The sequence below is a fragment of the Ovis canadensis genome, chromosome 10 (genome assembly GCF_042477335.2).
Source record: "Ovis canadensis isolate MfBH-ARS-UI-01 breed Bighorn chromosome 10, ARS-UI_OviCan_v2, whole genome shotgun sequence".
Classification (NCBI taxonomy): Eukaryota; Metazoa; Chordata; class Mammalia; order Artiodactyla; family Bovidae; genus Ovis; species Ovis canadensis.
The window spans coordinates 4,429,865-4,444,248 of NC_091254.1; positions in this window are offsets into that span (position 1 = coordinate 4,429,865).

A 14,384-nucleotide genomic window follows, 5' to 3' on the forward strand; every position below is an offset into this window, starting at 1 on the left:
ATCCACGCGGCGGACTGCGTGACACTGCTGCTACCGCTCTGGAGGAAAGCGCAAGTGCATGCCCGCATTCGAGACGAGGACTGACTCCCCTGGGGAGACTCCAGAAGTACCCCAAGATCCATGTCAGCACTGGAGAGGAATCCTCAGGTTCCGGCCCCGACTCCACACAAGGACTTAGGCCCCGGCATCGACGGGAGAGGGATCCCGAGAGGCCCCCGAGGAACTCGCATGGGGACTGGCTTTTCCTGAGGCCACCAGAGCGGGTCCCTGAGGTCCCCGTCGTTAGTCGAGATCACCTGCCGCAACTCGAGAAAATCCAGGATGTTTTGCCCTCCAGGCGAGATGAGGCTCATTTCCGCAGAGGTTTTCGAGGCTAATCACGTCTAAACACTGGAACTTCCAAAGGGTCCTTCACACCCTTGCTGCAACTCAAGAAATTCCCCGACATACCCGTCTCCACTCGAGAGGAAGCACGTGGTGTCCCGCAAACATCCAGGGGAGCCCCGTTTCGCCTCCTAGCTCGAGATGAGGGATCCTTTCCCTGTTTCGTAGGGAAAGAATTCCCGGCGTTCCCGTCGCATCTCAAGAGGAGGCGCTCTCCACAGGAAAGGCGAGAGGAACTGAAGGGTCGTGCCACCATTCCAAGAGTCCCCCAGATGTGTCAGTCCATTCCAGAGGAACCTGTTTTCCCTGCACTGCCTTGACGTTCAAGCCGAGGATCGAGTCCCACCACGTGTGCACGTGGGACAGCCCTGTGGGAAAGCCTCGTGGGAAAGCCTCGTGGGAAAGACTCGAGGGAAAACCATAGATCCTTTGATCCACGCGGCGGACTGCGTTACACTGCTCCTACCGCTCTGGAGGAAAGCGCAAGTGCATGCCCGCATTCGAGACGAGAACTGACTCCCCTGGGGAGACTCCAGAAGTACCCCAAGATCCATGTCAGCACTGGAGAGGAATCCTCAGGTTCCGGCCCCGACTCCACACAAGGTCTTAGGCCCCGGCATCGACGGGAGAGGAATCCCCAGAGGCCCCCGAGGAACTCGCATGGGGACTGGCCTTTCCTGAAGCCACCAGAGCGGGTCCCTGAGGTCCCCGTCGTAAGTCGAGAGCACCTGCCGCAACTCGAGAAAATCCAGGAGGTTTTGCCCTCCAGGCGAGATGAGGCCCATTTCCGCTGAGTCTTCAAGAGGCCAATCACATCTAACCACTGGAACTTACAAAGGGTCCTTCACACCCTTGCTGCAACTCAAGAAGTTCCCCGACATACCCGTCTCCACTCGAGAGGAAGCACATGGGGTCCCGCACACATCCAGGGGAGACCCGATTCCGCCTCCTAGCTCGAGATGAGGGATCCTTCCCTGTTTCGTAGGGAAAGAATTCCCGGCGTTCCCGTCGCATCTCAAGAGGAGGCGCTCTCCACAGGAAAGGCGAAAGGAACTCCAGGGTCGTGCCACCATTCCAAGAGTCCCCCAGATGTGTCAGTCCATTCCAGAGGAACCTGTTTTCCCTGCACTGCCTTGACGTTCAAGCCGAGGATCGACTCCCACCACCTGTGCACGTGGGACAGCCCTGTGGGAAAGCCTCGTGGGAAAGCCTCGTGGGAAAGACTCGAGGGAAAACCATAGATCCTTTGATCCCCGCGGCGGACTGCGTGACACTGCTGCTACCGCTCTGGAGGAAAGCGCAAGTGCATGCCCTCATTCGAGACGAGGACTGACTCCCCTGGGGAGACTCCAGAAGTACCCCAAGATCCATGTCAGTACTGGAGAGGAATCCTCAGGTTCCGGCCCCGACTCCACACAAGGTCTTAGGCCCCGGCATCGATGGGAGAGGAATCCCGAGAGGCCCACGAGGAACTCGCATGGGGACTGGCCTTTCCTGAGGCCACCAGAGCGGGTCCCTGAGGTCCCCGTCGTAAGTCGAGAGCACCTGCCGCAACTCGAGAAAATCCAGGAGGTTTTGCCCTCCAGGCGAGATGAGGCCCATTTCTGCTGAGGCTTCTCGAGGCTAATCACGTCTAACCACTGGAACTTCCAAAGGGTCCTTCACACCCTTGCTGCAACTCAAGAAGTTCCCCGACATACCCGTCTCCACTCGAGAGGAAGCACGTGGTGTCCCGCCCACATCCAGGGGAGCTCCGTTTCCGACTCTTATCTCGAGATGAGGGATCCTTTCCCTGTTTCGTAGGGAAAGAATTCCCGGCGTTCCCGTCGCATCTCAAGAGGAGGCGCTCTCCACAGGAAAGGCGAGAGGAACTGAAGGGTCGTGCCACCATTCCAAGAGTCCCCCAGATGTGTCAGTCCATTCCAGAGGAACCTGTTTTCCCTGCACTGCCTTGACGTTCAAGCCGAGGATCGACTCCCACCACGTGTGCACGTGGGACAGCCCTGTGGGAAAGCCTCGTGGGAAAGCCTCGTGGGAAAGACTCGAGGGAAAACCATAGATCCTTTGATCCACGCGGCGGACTGTGTGACACTGCTGCTACCGCTCTGGAGGAAAGCGCAAGTGCATGCCCGCATTCGAGACGAGGACTGACTCCCCTGGGGAGACTCCAGAAGTACCCCAAGATCCATGTCAGCACTGGAGAGGAATCCTCAGGTTCCGGCCCCGACTCCACACAAGGTCTTAGGCCACGGCATCGACGGGAGAGGAATCCCCCGAGGAACTCGCATGGGGACTGGCCTTTCCTGAGGCCACCAGAGCGGGTCCCTGAGGTCCCCGTCGTAAGTCGAGAGCACCTGCCGCAACTCGAGAAAATCCAGGAGGTTTTGCCCTCCAGGCGAGATGAGCCCCATTTCCGCTGAGGCTTCTCGAGGCCAATCACATCTAACCACTGGAACTTCCAAAGGGTCCTTCACACCCTTGCTGCAACTCAAGAAGTTCCCCGACATACCCGTCTCCACTCGAGAGGAAGCACGTGGTGTCCCGCCCACATCCAGGTGAGCTCCGTTTCCGACTCTTATCTCGAGATGAGGGATCCTTTCCCTGTTTCGTAGGGAAAGAATTCCCGGCGTTCCCGTCGCATCTCAAGAGGAGGCGCTCTCCACAGGAAAGGCGAGAGGAACTCCAGGGTCGTGACACCATTCCAAGAGTCCCCCAGATGTGTCAGTCCATTCCAGAGGAACCTGTTTTCCCTGCACTGCCTTGACGTTCAAGCCGAGGATCGACTCCCACCACGTGTGCACGTGGGACAGCCCTGTGGGAAAGCCTCGTGGGAAAGCCTCGTTTGAAAGACTCGAGGGAAAACCATAGATCCTTTGATCCACGCGGCGGACTGCGTGACACTGCTGCTACCACTCTGGAGGAAAGCGCAAGTGCATGCCCGCATTCGAGACGAGGACTGACTCCCCTGGGGAGACTCCAGAAGTACCCCAAGATCCATGTCAGCACTGGAGAGGAATCCTCAGGTTCCGGCCCCGACTCCACACAAGGTCTTAGGCCCCGGCATCGACGGGAGAGGAATCCCGAGAGGCCCCCGAGGAACTCGCATGGGGACTGGCCTTTCCTGAGGCCACCAGAGCGGGTCCCTGAGGTCCCCATCGTAAGTCGAGAGCACCTGCCGCAACTCGAGAAAATCCAGGATGTTTTGCCCTCCAGGCGAGATGAGGCCCATTTCCGCTGAGGCTTCTCGAGGCCAATCACATCTAACCACTGGAACTTCCAAAGGGTCCTTCACACCCTTGCTGCAACTCAAGAAGTTACCCGACATACCCGTCTGCACTCGAGAGGAAGCACGTGGGGTCCCGCACACATCCAGGGGAGCCCCGTTTCCGCCTCCTAGCTCGAGATGAGGGATCCTTTCCCTGTTTCGTAGGGAAAGAATTCCCGGCGTTCCCGTCGCATCTCAAGAGGAGGCGCTCTCCACAGGAATGGCGAGAGGAACTCCATAGTCGTGCCACCATTCCAAGAGTCCCCCAGATGTGTCAGTCCATTCCAGAGGAACCTGTTTTCCCTGCACTGCGTTGACGTTCAAGCCGAGGATCGACTCCCACCACGTGTGCACGTGGGGCAGCCCTGTGGGAAAGCCTCGTGGGAAAGCCTCGTGGGAAAGACTCGAGGGAAAACCATAGATCCTTTGATCCACGCGGCGGACTGCGTGACACTGCTGCTACCGCTCTGGAGGAAAGCGCAAGTGCATGCCCGCTTTCGAGACGAGGACTGACTCTCCTGGGGAGACTCCAAAAATACCCCAAGATCCATGTCAGTACTGGAGAGGAATCCTCAGGTTCCGGCCCCGAATCCACACAAGGTCTTAGGCCCCGGCATCGATGAGAGAGGAATCCCCAGAGGCCCCCGAGGAACTCGCATGGGGACTGGCCTTTCCTGAGGCCACCAGAGCGGGTCCCTGAGGTCCTCGTCGTAAGTCGAGAGCACCTGCCGCAACTCGAGAAAATCCAGGAGGATTTGCCCTCAAGGCGAGATGAGGCCCATTTCCGCTGAGGCTTCTCGAGGCCAATCACATCGAACCACTGGAACTTCCAAAGGGTCCCTCACACCCTTGCTGCAGCTCAAGAAGTTCCCCGACATACCCGTCTCCACTCGAGAGGAAGCACGTGGTGTCCCGCACACATCCAGGGGAGCCCCGTTTCGCCTCCTAGCTCGAGATGAGGGATCCTTTCCCTGTTTCGTAGGGAAAGAATTCCCGGCGTTCCCGTCGCATCTCAAGAGGAGGCGCTCTCCACAGGAAAGGGGAGAGGAACTCCATGGTCGTGCCACCATTCCAAGAGACCCCCAGATGTGTCAGTCCATTCCAGAGGAACCTGTTTTCCCTGCACTGCCTTGACGTTCAAGCCGAGGATCGACTCCCACCACGTGTGCACGTGGGACAGCCCTGTGGGACAGCCTCGTGGGAAAGCCTCGTGGGAAAGACTCGAGGGAAAACCATAGATCCTTTGATCCCCGCGGCGGACTGCGTGACACTGCTGCTACCGCTCTGGAGGAAAGCGAAAGTGCATGCCCTCATTCGAGACGAGGACTGACTCCCCTGGGGAGACTCCAGAAGTACCCCAAGATCCATGTCAGTACTGGAGAGGAATCCTCAGGTTCCGGCCCCGACTCCACACAAGGTCTTAGGCCCCGGCATCGATGGGAGAGGAATCCCGAGAGGCCCACGAGGAACTCGCATGGGGACTGGCCTTTCCTGAGGCCACCAGAGCGGGTCCCTGAGGTCCCCGTGGTAAGTCGAGAGCACCTGCCGCAACTCGAGAAAATCCAGGAGGTTTTGCCCTCCAGGCGAGATGAGGCCCATTTCTGCTGAGGCTTCTCGAGGCTAATCACGTCTAACCACTGGAACTTCCAAAGGGTCCTTCACACCCTTGCTGCAACTCAAGAAGTTCCCCGACATACCCGTCTCCACTCGAGAGGAAGCACGTGGTGTCCCGCCCACATCCAGGGGAGCTCCGTTTCCGACTCTTATCTCGAGATGAGGGATCCTTTCCCTGTTTCGTAGGGAAAGAATTCCCGGCGTTCCCGTCGCATCTCAAGAGGAGGCGCTCTCCACAGGAAAGGCGAGAGGAACTCCAGGGTCGTGCCACCATTCCAAGAGTCCCCCAGATGTGCCAGTCCATTCCAGAGGAACCTGTTTTCCCTGCACTGCCTTGACGTTCAAGCCGAGGATCGACTCCCACCACGTGTGCACGTGGGACAGCCCTGTGGGAAAGCCTCGTGGGAAAGCCTCGTGGGAAAGACTCGAGAGAAAACCATCGATCCTTTGATCCACGCGGCGGACTGCGTGACACTGCTGCTCCCGCTCTGGAGGAAAGCGCAAGTGCATGCCCGCATTCGAGACGAGGACTGACTCCCCTGGGGAGACTCCAGAAGTACCCCAAGATCCATGTCAGCACTGGAGAGGAATCCTCAGATTCCGGCCCCGACTACACACAAGGTCTTAGGCCCTGGCATCGACGGGAGAGGAATCCCGAGAGGCCCCCGAGGAATTCGCATGGGGACTGGCATTTCCTGAGGCCACCAGAGCGGGTCCCTGAGGTCCCCGTCGTAAGTCGAGAGCACCTGCCGCAACTCGAGAATATCCAGGAGGTTTTGCCCTCCAGGCGAGATGAGGCCCATTTCCGCTGAGGCTTCTCGAGTCCAATCACGTCTAACCACTGGAACTTCCAAAGGGTCCTTCACACCCTTGCTGCAACTCAAGAAGTTCCCCGACATACCCGTCTCCACTCGAGAGGAAGCACGTGGGTCCCGCACACATCCAGGGGAGCCCCGTTTCCGCCTCCTAGCTCGAGGTGAGGGATCCTTTCCCTGTTTCGTAGGGAAAGAATTCCCGGCGTTCCCGTCGCATCTCAAGAGGAGGCGCTCTCCACAGGAAAGGCGAGAGGAACTCCAGGGTCGTGCCACCATTCCAAGAGTCCCCCAGATGTGCCAGTCCATTCCAGAGGAACCTGTTTTCCCTGCACTGCCTTGACGTTCAAGCCGAGGATCGACTCCCACCACGTGTGCACGTGGGACAGCCCTGTGGGAAAGCCTCGTGGGAAAGCCTCGTGGGAAAGACTCGAGGGAAAACCATAGATCCTTTGATCCACGCGGCGGACTGCGTGACACTGCTGCTACCGCTCTGGAGGAAAGCGCAAGTGCATGCCCGCGTTCGAGACGAGGACTGACTCCCCTGGGGAGACTCCAGAAGTATCCCAAGATCCATGTCAGCACTGGAGAGGAATCCTCAGGTTCCGGCCCCGACTCCACGCAAGGTCTTAGGCCCCGGCATCGACGGGAGAGGAACCCGAGAGTCCCCCGTGGAACTCGCATGGGGACTGGCCTTTCCTGAGGCCAACAGAGCGGGTCCCTGAGGTCCCCGTCGTAAGTCGAGAGCACCTGCCGCAACTCGAGAAAATCCAGGAGGTTTTGCACTCCAGGCGAGATGAGGCCCATTTCCGCTGAGGCTTCTCGAGGCCAATTACATCTAACCACTGGAACTTCCAAAGGGTCCTTCACACCCTTGCTGCAACTCAAGAAGTTCCCCGACATACCCGTCTGCACTCCAGAGGAAGCACGTGGTGTCCCGCACACATCCAGGGGAACCCCGTTTCCGCCTCCTAGCTCGAGATGAGGGATCCTTTCCCTGTTTCGTAGGGAAAGAATTCCCGGCGTTCCCGTCGCATCTCAAGAGGAGGCGCTCTCCACAGGAAAGGCGAGAGGAACTCCAGGGTCATGCCACCATTCCAAGAGTCCCCCAGATGTGTCAGTCCATTCCAGAGGAACCTGTTTTCCCTGCACTGCGTTGACGTTCAAGCCGAGGATCGACTCCCACCACGTGTGCACGTGGGACAGCCCTGTGGGAAAGCCTCGTGGGAAAGCCTCGTGGGAAAGACTCGAGGGAAAACCATAGATCCTTTGATCCACGCGGCGGACTGCGTGACACTGCTGCTACCGCTTTGGAGGAAAGCGCAAGTGCATGCCCGCATTCGAGACGAGGACTGACTCCCCTGGGGAGACTCCAGAAGTACCCCAAGATCCATGTCAGCACTGGAGAGGAATCCTCAGGTTCCGGCCCCGACTCCACACAAGGTCTTAGGCCCCGGCATCGACGGGAGAGGAATCCCCAGAGGCCCCCGAGGAACTCGCATGGGGACTGGCCTTTCCTGAAGCCACCAGAGCGGGTCCCTGAGGTCCCCGTCGTAAGTCGAGAGCACCTGCCGCAACTCGAGAAAATCCAGGAGGTTTTGCCCTCCAGGCGAGATGAGGCCCATTTCCGCTGAGTCTTCAAGAGGCCAATCACATCTAACCACTGGAACTTACAAAGGGTCCTTCACACCCTTGCTGCAACTCAAGAAGTTCCCCGACATACCCGTCTCCACTCGAGAGGAAGCACGTGGGGTCCCGCACACATCCAGGGGAGACCCGATTCCGCCTCCTAGCTCGAGATGAGGGATCCTTCCCTGTTTCGTAGGGAAAGAATTCCCGGCGTTCCCGTCGCATCTCAAGAGGAGGCGCTCTCCACAGAAAAGGCGAAAGGAACTCCAGGGTCGTGCCACCATTCCAAGAGTCCCCCAGATGTGTCAGTCCATTCCAGAGGAACCTGTTTTCCCTGCACTGCCTTGACGTTCAAGCCGAGGATCGACTCCCACCACCTGTGCACGTGGGACAGCCCTGTGGGAAAGACTCGTGGGAAAGCCTCGTGGGAAAGACTCGAGGGAAAACCATAGATCCTTTGATCCCCGCGGCGGACTGCGTGACACTGCTGCTACCGCTCTGGAGGAAAGCGAAAGTGCATGCCCTCATTCGAGACGAGGACTGACTCCCCTGGGGAGACTCCAGAAGTACCCCAAGATCCATGTCAATACTGGAGAGGAATCCTCAGGTTCCGGCCCCGACTCCACACAAGGTCTTAGGCCCCGGCATCGATGGGAGAGGAATCCCGAGAGGCCCACGAGGAACTCGCATGGGGACTGGCCTTTCCTGAGGCCACCAGAGCGGGTCCCTGAGGTCCCCGTGGTAAGTCGAGAGCACCTGCCGCAACTCGAGAAAATCCAGGAGGTTTTGCCCTCCAGGCGAGATGAGGCCCATTTCTGCTGAGGCTTCTCGAGGCTAATCACGTCTAACCACTGGAACTTCCAAAGGGTCCTTCACACCCTTGCTGCAACTCAAGAAGTTCCCCGACATACCTGTCTCCACTCGAGAGGAAGCACGTGGTGTCCCGCCCACATCCAGGGGAGCTCCGTTTCCGACTCTTATCTCGAGATGAGGGATCCTTTCCCTGTTTCGTAGGGAAAGAATTCCCGGCGTTCCCGTCGCATCTCAAGAGGAGGCGCTCTCCACAGGAAAGGCGAGAGGAACTGAAGGGTCGTGCCACCATTCCAAGAGTCCCCCAGATGTGTCAGTCCATTCCAGAGGAACCTGTTTTCCCTGCACTGCCTTGACGTTCAAGCCGAGGATCGAGTCCCACCACGTGTGCACGTGGGACAGCCCTGTGGGAAAGCCTCGTGGGAAAGCCTCGTGGGAAAGACTCGAGGGAAAACCATAGATCCTTTGATCCACGCGGCGGACTGTGTGACACTGCTGATACCGCTCTGGAGGAAAGCGCAAGTGCATGCCCGCATTCGAGACGAGGACTGACTCCCCTGGGGAGACTCCAGAAGTACCCCAAGATCCATGTCAGCACTGGAGAGGAATCCTCAGGTTCCGGCCCCGACTCCACACAAGGTCTTAGGCCACGGCATCGACGGGAGAGGAATCCCCCGAGGAACTCGCATGGGGACTGGCCTTTCCTGAGGCCACCAGAGCGGGTCCCTGAGGTCCCCGTCGTAAGTCGAGAGCACCTGCCGCAACTCGAGAAAATCCAGGAGGTTTTGCCCTCCAGGCGAGATGAGGCCCATTTCCGCTGAGGCTTCTCGAGGCCAATCACATCTAACCACTGGAACTTCCAAAGGGTCCTTCACACCCTTGCTGCAACTCAAGAAGTTCCCCGACATACCCGTCTCCACTCGAGAGGAAGCACGTGGTGTCCCGCAAACATCCAGGGGAGCCCCGTTTCGCCTCCTAGCTCGAGATGAGGGATCCTTTCCCTGTTTCGTAGGGAAAGAATTCCCGGCGTTCCCGTCGCATCTCAAGAGGAGGCGCTCTCCACAGGAAAGGAGAGAGGAACTCCAGGGTCGTGCCACCATTCCAAGAGTCCCCCAGATGTGTCAGTCCATTCCAGAGGAACCTGTTTTCCCTGCACTGCCTTGACGTTCAAGCCGAGGATCGACTCCCACCACGTGTGCACGTGGGACAGCCCTGTGGGAAAGCCTCGTGGGAAAGCCTCGTGGGAAAGACTCGAGGGAAAACCATAGATCCTTTGATCCACGCGGCGGACTGCGTGACACTGCTGCTACCGCTCTGGAGGAAAGCGCAAGTGCATGCCCGCATTCGAGACGAGGACTGACTCCCCTGGGGAGACTCCAGAAGTACCCCAAGATCCATGTCAGCACTGGAGAGGAATCCTCAGGTTCCGGCCCCGACTCCACACAAGGACTTAGGCCCCGGCATCGACGGGAGAGGGATCCCGAGAGGCCCCCGAGGAACTCGCATGGGGACTGGCTTTTCCTGAGGCCACCAGAGCGGGTCCCTGAGGTCCCCGTCGTTAGTCGAGATCACCTGCCGCAACTCGAGAAAATCCAGGATGTTTTGCCCTCCAGGCGAGATGAGGCTCATTTCCGCAGAGGTTTTTGAGGCTAATCACGTCTAAACACTGGAACTTCCAAAGGGTCCTTCACACCCTTGCTGCAACTCAAGAAGTTCCCCGACATACCCGTCTCCACTCGAGAGGAAGCACGTGGTGTCCCGCAAACATCCAGGGGAGCCCCGTTTCGCCTCCTAGCTCGAGATGAGGGATCCTTTCCCTGTTTCGTAGGGAAAGAATTCCCGGCGTTCCCGTCGCATCTCAAGAGGAGGCGCTCTCCACAGGAAAGGCGAAAGGAACTCCAGGGTCGTGCCACCATTCCAAGAGTCCCCCAGATGTGTCAGTCCATTCCAGAGGAACCTGTTTTCCCTGCACTGCCTTGACGTTCAAGCCGAGGATCGACTCCCACCACCTGTGCACGTGGGACAGCCCTGTGGGAAAGCCTCGTGGGAAAGCCTCGTGGGAAAGACTCGAGGGAAAACCATAGATCCTTTGATCCCCGCGGCGGACTGCGTGACACTGCTGCTACCGCTCTGGAGGAAAGCGCAAGTGCATGCCCTCATTCGAGACGAGGACTGACTCCCCTGGGGAGACTCCAGAAGTACCCCAAGATCCATGTCAATACTGGAGAGGAATCCTCAGGTTCCGGCCCCGACTCCACACAAGGTCTTAGGCCCCGGCATCGATGGGAGAGGAATCCCGAGTGGCCCACGAGGAACTCGCATGGGGACTGGCCTTTCCTGAGGCCACCAGAGCGGGTCCCTGAGGTCCCCGTGGTAAGTCGAGAGCACCTGCCGCAACTCGAGAAAATCCAGGAGGTTTTGCCCTCCAGGCGAGATGAGGCCCATTTCTGCTGAGGCTTCTCGAGGCTAATCACGTCTAACCACTGGAACTTCCAAAGGGTCCTTCACACCCTTGCTGCAACTCAAGAAGTTCCCCGACATACCTGTCTCCACTCGAGAGGAAGCACGTGGTGTCCCGCCCACATCCAGGGGAGCTCCGTTTCCGACTCTTATCTCGAGATGAGGGATCCTTTCCCTGTTTCGTAGGGAAAGAATTCCCGGCGTTCCCGTCGCATCTCAAGAGGAGGCGCTCTCCACAGGAAAGGCGAGAGGAACTGAAGGGTCGTGCCACCATTCCAAGAGTCCCCCAGATGTGTCAGTCCATTCCAGAGGAACCTGTTTTCCCTGCACTGCCTTGACGTTCAAGCCGAGGATCGACTCCCACCACGTGTGCACGTGGGACAGCCCTGTGGGAAAGCCTCGTGGGAAAGCCTCCTGGGAAAGACTCGAGGGAAAACCATAGATCCTTTGATCCACGCGGCGGACTGTGTGACACTGCTGCTACCGCTCTGGAGGAAAGCGCAAGTGCATGCCCGCATTCGAGACGAGGACTGACTCCCCTGGGGAGACTCCAGAAGTACCCCAAGATCCATGTCAGCACTGGAGAGGAATCCTCGGGTTCCGGCCACGACTCCACACAAGGTCTTAGGCCACGGCATCGACGGGAGAGGAATCCCCCGAGGAACTCGCATGGGGACTGGCCTTTCCTGAGGCCACCAGAGCGGGTCCCTGAGGTCCCCGTCGTAAGTCGAGAGCACCTGCCGCAACTCGAGAAAATCCAGGAGGTTTTGCCCTCCAGGCGAGATGAGGCCCATTTCCGCTGAGGCTTCTCGAGGCCAATCACATCTAACCACTGGAACTTCCAAAGGGTCCTTCACACCCTTGCTGCAACTCAAGAAGTTCCCCGACATACCCGTCTCCACTCGAGAGGAAGCACGTGGTGTCCCGCAAACATCCAGGGGAGCCCCGTTTCGCCTCCTAGCTCGAGATGAGGGATCCTTTCCCTGTTTCGTAGGGAAAGAATTCCCGGCGTTCCCGTCGCATCTCAAGAGGAGGCGCTCTCCACAGGAAAGGAGAGAGGAACTCCAGGGTCGTGCCACCATTCCAAGAGTCCCCCAGATGTGTCAGTCCATTCCAGAGGAACCTGTTTTCCCTGCACTGCCTTGACGTTCAAGCCGAGGATCGACTCCCACCACGTGTGCACGTGGGACAGCCCTGTGGGAAAGCCTCGTGGGAAAGCCTCGTGGGAAAGACTCGAGGGAAAACCATAGATCCTTTGATCCACGCGGCGGACTGCGTGACACTGCTGCTACCGCTCTGGAGGAAAGCGCAAGTGCATGCCCGCATTCGAGACGAGGACTGACTCCCCTGGGGAGACTCCAGAAGTACCCCAAGATCCATGTCAGCACTGGAGAGGAATCCTCAGGTTCCGGCCCCGACTCCACACAAGGACTTAGGCCCCGGCATCGACGGGAGAGGGATCCCGAGAGGCCCCCGAGGAACTCGCATGGGGACTGGCTTTTCCTGAGGCCACCAGAGCGGGTCCCTGAGGTCCCCGTCGTTAGTCGAGATCACCTGCCGCAACTCGAGAAAATCCAGGATGTTTTGCCCTCCAGGCGAGATGAGGCTCATTTCCGCAGAGGTTTTTGAGGCTAATCACGTCTAAACACTGGAACTTCCAAAGGGTCCTTCACACCCTTGCTGCAACTCAAGAAGTTCCCCGACATACCCGTCTCCACTCGAGAGGAAGCACGTGGTGTCCCGCAAACATCCAGGGGAGCCCCGTTTCGCCTCCTAGCTCGAGATGAGGGATCCTTTCCCTGTTTCGTAGGGAAAGAATTCCCGGCGTTCCCGTCGCATCTCAAGAGGAGGTGCTCTCCACAGGAAAGGCGAAAGGAACTCCAGGGTCGTGCCACCATTCCAAGAGTCCCCCAGATGTGTCAGTCCATTCCAGAGGAACCTGTTTTCCCTGCACTGCCTTGACGTTCAAGCCGAGGATCGACTCCCACCACCTGTGCACGTGGGACAGCCCTGTGGGAAAGCCTCGTGGGAAAGCCTCGTGGGAAAGACTCGAGGGAAAACCATAGATCCTTTGATCCCCGCGGCGGACTGCGTGACACTGCTGCTACCGCTCTGGAGGAAAGCGCAAGTGCGTGCCCTCATTCGAGACGAGGACTGACTCCCCTGGGGAGACTCCAGAAGTACCCCAAGATCCATGTCAATACTGGAGAGGAATCCTCAGGTTCCGGCCCCGACTCCACACAAGGTCTTAGGCCCCGGCATCGATGGGAGAGGAATCCCGAGTGGCCCACGAGGAACTCGCATGGGGACTGGCCTTTCCTGAGGCCACCAGAGCGGGTCCCTGAGGTCCCCGTGGTAAGTCGAGAGCACCTGCCGCAACTCGAGAAAATCCAGGAGGTTTTGCCCTCCAGGCGAGATGAGGCCCATTTCTGCTGAGGCTTCTCGAGGCTAATCACGTCTAACCACTGGAACTTCCAAAGGGTCCTTCACACCCTTGCTGCAACTCAAGAAGTTCCCCGACATACCTGTCTCCACTCGAGAGGAAGCACGTGGTGTCCCGCCCACATCCAGGGGAGCTCCGTTTCCGACTCTTATCTCGAGATGAGGGATCCTTTCCCTGTTTCGTAGGGAAAGAATTCCCGGCGTTCCCGTCGCATCTCAAGAGGAGGCGCTCTCCACAGGAAAGGCGAGAGGAACTGAAGGGTCGTGCCACCATTCCAAGAGTCCCCCAGATGTGTCAGTCCATTCCAGAGGAACCTGTTTTCCCTGCACTGCCTTGACGTTCAAGCCGAGGATCGACTCCCACCACGTGTGCACGTGGGACAGCCCTGTGGGAAAGCCTCGTGGGAAAGCCTCCTGGGAAAGACTCGAGGGAAAACCATAGATCCTTTGATCCACGCGGCGGACTGTGTGACACTGCTGCTACCGCTCTGGAGGAAAGCGCAAGTGCATGCCCGCATTCGAGACGAGGACTGACTCCCCTGGGGAGACTCCAGAAGTACCCCAAGATCCATGTCAGCACTGGAGAGGAATCCTCGGGTTCCGGCCACGACTCCACACAAGGTCTTAGGCCACGGCATCGACGGGAGAGGAATCCCCCGAGGAACTCGCATGGGGACTGGCCTTTCCTGAGGCCACCAGAGCGGGTCCCTGAGGTCCCCGTCGTAAGTCGAGAGCACCTGCCGCAACTCGAGAAAATCCAGGAGGTTTTGCCCTCCAGGCGAGATGAGGCCCATTTCCGCTGAGGCTTCTCGAGGCCAATCACATCTAACCACTGGAACTTCCAAAGGGTCCTTCACACCCTTGCTGCAACTCAAGAAGTTCCCCGACATACCCGTCTCCACTCGAGAGGAAGCACGTGGTGTCCCGCAAACATCCAGGGGAGCCCCGTTTCGCCTCCTAGCTCGAGA